The sequence below is a fragment of the Ochotona princeps genome, chromosome 1, assembly GCF_030435755.1.
Source record: "Ochotona princeps isolate mOchPri1 chromosome 1, mOchPri1.hap1, whole genome shotgun sequence".
Classification (NCBI taxonomy): domain Eukaryota; kingdom Metazoa; phylum Chordata; class Mammalia; order Lagomorpha; family Ochotonidae; genus Ochotona; species Ochotona princeps.
This window is the reverse complement of record NC_080832.1, coordinates 72668466-72676098: the sequence shown is the minus strand read 5'-3', so window position 1 is coordinate 72676098 and position 7633 is coordinate 72668466. Positions and strand designations below refer to the sequence as shown.

General features: G+C 37.9%; 1 non-coding gene across 1 annotated transcript; it reads left to right on the top strand.

The window, feature by feature from the left end:
* Positions 1-6978: 6978 nt before the first annotated feature.
* On the top strand, positions 6979-7085 carry LOC131481963 (U6 spliceosomal RNA). Its single transcript, XR_009246670.1, has one exon. It is a non-coding gene; the product is annotated as a U6 spliceosomal RNA (small nuclear RNA).
* The last annotated feature ends 548 nt before the right edge of the window (positions 7086-7633 follow it).

Genomic DNA, 7633 nt, shown 5'->3' with positions numbered 1-7633 from the left:
CCCTTGTATCCAGGCAACAGGATGCAGAAGATCACAGCTGGGTGCCCAAAAGAACAAAGGTCAAGATCACCTTTTCCTGAATCTTGAATCTCAGCCATTGTGTTCTGGTTTTTTTCCTCAGCTTAAAATGCATGAAGGCTTTTGGTCTCACTGGGAGTGAACGGTTGCAGCAGCATTTACTTGGATTTTGGCTTGAGTTCAGTTCAATAAATGTGCACTTCTTCAAAGCAAAAACCAAAACAAAACAGTAGATTCCCGAGTTATTAACAGAGGTTAAACAAAAATAAATGCTTTGCCATAAATACTATTTATTTTATTTTATTTTTATTTATTTTTTAAATTTATTCATTAATTACATTGTATTATGTGACACAGTTTCATAGGTACTTGGATTCTCCTCACCCCTCCCCAAATCCTCCCACCATGGTGGATTCCTCCACCTTGTTGCATAACCACAGTTCAAGTTCAGTTGAGATTCACTCATTGTAAGCATATACCAGACATAGATTGCAGCAAGTTCAACAGCTTCTTAGAGAGACCCTCTCTGGTCTGAAGACAGAGCCAGCAGAGTATCATCCCAGTCAATTGAAAGCTCCAACATACCATCAGCAAAAATTTACATCATTATGGAATGAATTGGCATAGTATTGAGTAACCAATATGTTAAGAATAAATACGAGTTCTTAACCACCTTCTGTGACCACCTCATTGACATTACAATTTTAGTTTATACACAACATATAACATAACATACATAACATAACATGTTATACATAACATCATATCATCTTAAATTAAGGCAAACATGTGGTATCTAACCTTTTGGGATTGGCTCATTTTCCTTAGCATTATGGTTTCCAGTTTGGCCCATTTGGCCACAAAGAACTGCATTTTGTTTTTTTTAATAGCTGAGTAGTATTCCATGGAGTAGATGAACCATAGCTTTCTTATCCAATCTTCTATTGATGGGCATTTTGGTTGCTTCCATGTTTTTGCAATTACTGATTGTGCTGCTATGAACATAGGAGTGCATGTTGGTTTCTCATGAAAGAGGTGTTTTGGATATATTCCTAGGAGTGCTATTGCTGGATCATACGGTATGTTGATTTGAGTTGTTTGAAATGTTCTCCATAGAGAACTGATTTTCCATAGAGGCTATATCAACCTGCAGTCCCACCAGCAGTGGAGGAGTGTTCCCTTTTCCCTGCAACCTAGGCAACAAATGTTGTTGGTGCTTTTATTCATGTGGGCCATTCTTACTGGCATTAGGTGGTACCTCATTGATGTTTTAATTTGGATTTCCCTTATTGCCAGGGAACTTGAGCATTTTTTTCATATGTTTATTTGCCATTTAAGTTTGTTCTTTGTGAAATGTCTGCCCATTTCCTGTGCCCATTTCTTGAGTGGCTTTTTTTTTTTTTTGGCATTTTGGTTGTTTTGTAGTTCTTTGTATATGCTGGAGATTAGCCCTCTATCACCTATGTAGTGTGCGAAGATCTTTGCCCATTCTGTAGGCTGCTTTTTTACTTTGTTGATTATTTCCCTTGCTGTACAGAAGCTTCTTAGTTTGATGAGGTCCCATTTGTTTATTCTGGTCTTGATTGCTATTGCTTTTGGTGTCCTTTTCAGGAGGTCGGGACCTACCCCTAGATTTTGCAGAGTGTTTCCAGCATTTTCTTCCAAAAGTTTGAAGGTTTCTGGATGTAGGTTTAGATCTTTTATCCATTTAGATTTGATCTTGGTGTATGGTGAGAGATGTGGGTCTATCTTTTTGTTTCTACAGGCTATCAACCAGTTGTCCCAACAGCATTTATTGAACAGACCTTCCCATTTGCCAGGATTATCGTTTGTTCTTTTATCAAAGATTATTTGGCTGTATCTGTGTGGGTTCCCTTCTGGTGTTGCTATTCTGTTCCATTGATCTTCCTCTCTATCTCTGTGCCAGTACCAGGCTGTTTTGATAACCACTGCCCTATAGTATGTCCAGAGGTCTGGAACTGTGATTCCCCCTGCTAACTTCCTGTTCTTCAGGATGGTTCTGGCTATTCGTGTTTTTTTGTGTTTCCAGATGAACCTTTGGATCATTGTTTCCAGTTCCATGAAGAATGTTTTGGGCAATTTGATTGGGATTGCGTTGAATGTATATATTGCTTTTGGCAATATAGACATTTTAATGATATTGATTTTACCTATCCAGGAGCATGGGATGTTACTCCATCTTTTGAGGTCTTGTTCAATTTCTTTTTTAAGTAGTTTGTAGTTTTCTTCAAATAGGTCTCCTACATTTTTGTTTAGATTTATTCCCAGATACTTTATACTTTTCTCTGCTATTTTGAATGGTATTTTGCTGGTCAGATCTTTTTCCATCTTGGGGCTGTTAGCATACACTATGGCTGTTGATTTTTGTTGATTTTTGTTCATTGTTGCATTATGTGACACAGTTTCATAGGCTCTGGGATTCCCCCAATCCCTCCCCGTACCCTCCCCCCGTGGTGGATTACTCCACCTTATTGCAGTATTACAGTTCAGCTTAAGTCAAGATTCTTTCTTTGCATACATATACCATGCATAGAATCCAGCATCTTATTGTCCAGATAAATTCAACGGTTTCTTAGGGAGACCATCTCTGGTCTGAAGGCAGAGCTGGAAGAATATCATCCCTATCCATTGAAAGCCCCAACACAACATCAACAACAATTTAGAACATTATGGAGTTAATCGACATGGTATTGAGTGACCAATATGTTAAAAAAAAATGCAAGTTCTTAACCACATCCTGTGCCTTCTTCATTGACATTTCAAGTTTAGTTTCTACACAGAACCAGCTTCTATACACCTTAAAATGGCTATAGGGTACTATTTAACTGTCTTGTGTCTATTTTCATTTTAATATTTAGCAGTTTATAGTGTTGAAGCATAATTTTGCTGAACTTGGCAGGTTTTAGGGTAATCTAAACTGGCTTATAACTCTAACAAGGCTTTTGTCTACAGTTGAGGGGCAGAACATTTTAGGAGGGGTGTGCAGAGAAATCTTCAATACCTTAGTGAGGAGTAACTAATCTTTGTGTCCTACCTAGTAAGGTATATGTGAGTCCAAGCTGACCATTTCCTGTCTGGTTCTAAGCTTTCCTTGTTGATCTCTGTCTATCTATTCTAATTTTTTTGTTTGTTTGATTTCTTGGGGGGGGGGTGCTCCGGAGCAACCCTGATAGTCATTGCAAGACAGGGTGGGGATCCAAAGTGGGAACTAAGTAAGGACCAGAAAAAGCTCCTCTCCCGATTCCCGAAGGAAGTATATTGTTCTGTTTCTGCGGACCACTCAGGGCTCCTTGCTGTTGTTTGATGACCTTGGATCCTGAGAGGAAGGAGTTGGGCTTCTTCTATCTCATGTGGTAGATCCAAACGGGGGTGGTTGACCTCAGAGTTCTCGGCCTCCGAAGGTTCTCCAATTCCCTGTGGTCTCCTTAGCAGTTGGGATGTAGTCCTTGGTGCCCACACTGATAGTTCTTGGTGAGGATCTAGGAGTCTCCAGGATTGGGATACAAGCCTCCTCCTGTCCACCTGCTCCACTCTAGCGTCGCCGCCCTGCTCTGTGCACATGACTTCTTGTTAAGTGGTTGTCAGGATCGCTCCCGATCCCCATATTTGTCTTTGTAGTTTTACTATTGTCTAGTACTATTTAAAATTATCATATGCCATTTTCTTAGCTTCTATTCACCAAACAATACATTTTCCTTTTTACTCTCCAAGGACTAGTCACTTCTTTCATCCTTGCTGTACTGTGCAATTATTTTTGATTTTACTTTTATCCTTGCAATTGTGATAATTTCTTATAATAATTCTTATGTCATTGTAGCAAAATGCCTGAGAGAACTAAATTCAAAACCAGAAAATTATATTTGGTTCCCAATTGAAGGCTGAGATCCAAAGTTCATAGTGAAACCTTGAAGGTTGCCTTTGGTTGATGTCACTTTGTGATGCAAGTGACAAATATAACAGTCTGGAAGGAAGCAACTGATTACATCTAGAACCAGTTACAGAAAAGAAGAGGGCAGAAGTACATTTAAGCATGTATAATAACTTTGTTACCAGATACATCGAGATGGCCATGGGAACTACCTTCTTAGCATGAGCCGAACTTCAAAAGTGCCATCAGGTACAAAGGTTTTAATTTTTATTTTAATTGGAAATGCAGGTTTACAGAGAGAAGGAACGCCAGAAAGAAAAATCTTCCATCTGCTGGCTCATTCCCCAAATGACCACAATGGCTGAAGCTGAGCCAAAATGAAGCCAGAAATCAGGAGATTCTTCTGGGTCTCCTGCATGGATGTAGGGTCATAAGGCTTTGGGGCTTCTTTTGCTCCTGTCCCAGACCATAAACATAGAGCTTGGTGGGAAATGGAGCTGCTGGAACTTGAACTATAGGGCATATGGGAACTAGCACTGCAACTAGCATGCTATGCCACTGTGGCTTTGGGTGGCAGTCAACATCAAATCATAGCAGCTTATTTATGGAGTGATGGAAAGGACAGATTTGGGGCCCAGACTGAATTTGAGCTACAGAATCTTACATATAGATATAGTTAGATTATACATATCTCTGGAGGACCAGGAACATAGTTAAATGGCAAGAAATAAAAGCTAGGAGAAAATTTTCACAATAACATAGAAATGTTCTGGCAGAAAACTCTTCTGCACCACAGAAGCTAGATGTTTAGATTGTTGCTGATACAGTCTTAAGGGATCAAATTCTTGTTTTAAAACATGCTTACAAAAGATCCATTGGTAGGCCCAGTGCAATGACTCAGTGGCTAAATCCTCATCTTCCATGCCCTGGGATCCCAAATGGGCACTGGTTCATGTTCCAGTGGCTTCACTTTCCATCAAGCTCCCTGCCTGTGGCTTGGGAAAGCAATCAATGATAGCCCAAAGCCTTGGGACTCTGCACCCATGTGGGAGACCAGAATGAAGTTCATGGCTCTTAGCTTCAGTTCATCTCAGCCCTGGCCATTAAGGCCTCTCTCTGTAAATTAATCAAAATTTTTTAAAAAAAGGTTTAAAAGTAATTATAAAAAATGTCTAAGAAAAGATCCAGTGACCTTATGTATAGCAACTTTCTTACTTTGGTCACTTCTTTCATCTAAGTTTTTTAGAGATATATCTGGCAAACTCAAGGCCACTCCAGAAACTTAAAACTAGAGTCTGATTTTTACTTCTTCCTCTGTCTCTTTCTTTCTCTCCCCCCCCCCCACCTGCCCTTTTTTCTTAGTTCTTATCACAGCTCAGGAGACAAGCTAGAAAAGTATGGAAATGATTGTTTAGTGAAGGGATTTACAGTATCTATCAACTCTCTCTATCATTGTCCTTAATTCATTTACCCTTCTTCCCAAATTTGAGCTTATAAACAAATTAAATAACAACTGTAGCATGCTTCCACTTAAAATAGATCAACTATTCCTCTTTCAAGTAAACATTCTCTCATTTCGTCTTTTCCATTCTCAAAGTGTCACCATTTATATTCATTCTTTAATAGACTGGTTAGAAGTCTTTTGATTCCTGTAATCTATGGAGTAAGTAATAGACTTAACCACTTTATCTGAAGGTAAAGGGATGAAGTAAAAAAAAAATTGGTAAGTACTATCAACATATGAATGATGTTTTGTCAATACATGAATAACCTAGATGGAAACTAATGAATTTTTAAAACAGTTCCCTTTTCTGCAACATGCAGCCATGTTATATATGATATTTGTAACCTCTTTACACACATCATCTTATGTTCCCCTTGCCTTGTCAGAACTTCATCTCATTTAGGGTCTCTGGTGGAATGATTCAGCTTTCCTTATGGAAAAATATGAGTCTTCATGGTTTGATCTGTATAAAGTTATTGTAGACTTTATCATTGGGCAAAGCAGCACTAAGAGGCAACTCAGAGGTATCCTTGAATCCATGTCCTATGGTATAAAATGCTCATATTCATGCAGCTAAATTATTCCCCTCTTGGTAATCAAGATCCTAATCTTTATCAATTTATTCACTTCTACTTATAACTTGCCCATTTTCCTAGTCATATGAAAAATTTCAAAGTGACTGCCAGTATCAACTTTGGTTTAGTGTATTCTCTGACAAAAATGATCCTCTTTGATACTAAAGTATCTAATTAAGTAAATTCTAATGTTGTAGGGAAGTGAAACAAGAATTCTGAGCAGTTCATTATGTATAGTCATGAAAGAAGCATTCTGACTTCCACCCCCTTGTTTTCTGGATGCCATGGAGAAAAGGATAAAGCATCATATATTTTTTACTCAGTCAGAGCAAAGACTGTGTCCTCTAAGAGAGTACACGGTACTGTGTTAGCAGATGTTTAAGAAATATCTCTAAAAATAAAATGTCCCAATTTATAACATTTGGTAGTCTTGCTGGTATGAATACTTAATCACATCTTACATTAAACACAGAACTGAAAAGAGATGTATAACAATACACTGATCACAGTTTGCATGGTAAAGTTAAAATAAACATAAGTACAATAGATACTATGAATTTTGAGTATTATCCTAGCTTTAATATGGTTTATTTAATGTTAAAATTATATAGTTTAATTTTAATAGTGTTTGAATTTAACAAGTGGCATTAAATGGAGCTGGCATGTCTCTAATATGTTATTGTGATTGCAGTAAGAGCAGTCAGAAATCGGATTTATAAATCATTTAGCATAATAAATATTCTTCTTTAGAACATGTTAGCCATATTTCTTTTGCAATTTTAGGAAGAGTTTCTAAAATGTCTACTTAATCAAAACACTAACAGTAACCTTTAAAACATCTGGCTAATAGGCATGCAACAAATGTTTCTACCTGGAAAATGAGCACTGACCAATTATGTATTATGCCCAAAATACTGAAATGATGGCAAGAAAGGATTTTTGTAAGCCTCATAGAAAAGAAAGTCTGCACTGGGCTTAAGATAGCCTCCAAAGTGCTCGCTTCGGCAGCACATATACTAAAATTGGAACGATACAGAGAAGATTAGCATGGCCCCTGCGCAAGGATGACACGCAAATTCGTGAAGCGTTCCATATTTTTATGTCAATTAATTCCATGGTGATGTAAATTTTTGCTGATGGTATGTTGGAGCTTTTAATTGATCGGGATGATAGTCTGCTGGCTCTGTCTTCAGACCAGAGAGTGTATACCTAAGAAGCCGTTGAACTTATCTGGACAATAAGATGCTGGACTCTATGTTTGGTATATGCTTGCAATGGGGGAATCTCAAGTGAACTTGAACTGTGGTTATGCAACAAGGTGGAGGAATCCACCATGGTGGGAGGGTTTGGGGAGGGGTGGGGAGAATCCCAGTACCTATGAAACTGTGTCACATAATACAATGTAATTAATGAATTTAAAATAAAATTAAAAAAAAAAAGAAAAAAAAAAAAAAGATAGCCTCCAAAACCTACTGTCATTGTCACCCAGTGACACTGAGATTCAGAATAAGCCATAGTTCTGATGAGCACAGTTTCCAATCCAGACAATGTCGGACCTCTTCTAGCTCATTAGAAGAACTGAATTCATAAAAGATTACCAAATTCTAAAATTAAAATTCCCCCAAAATGTGTCAGTATTCAATTTCA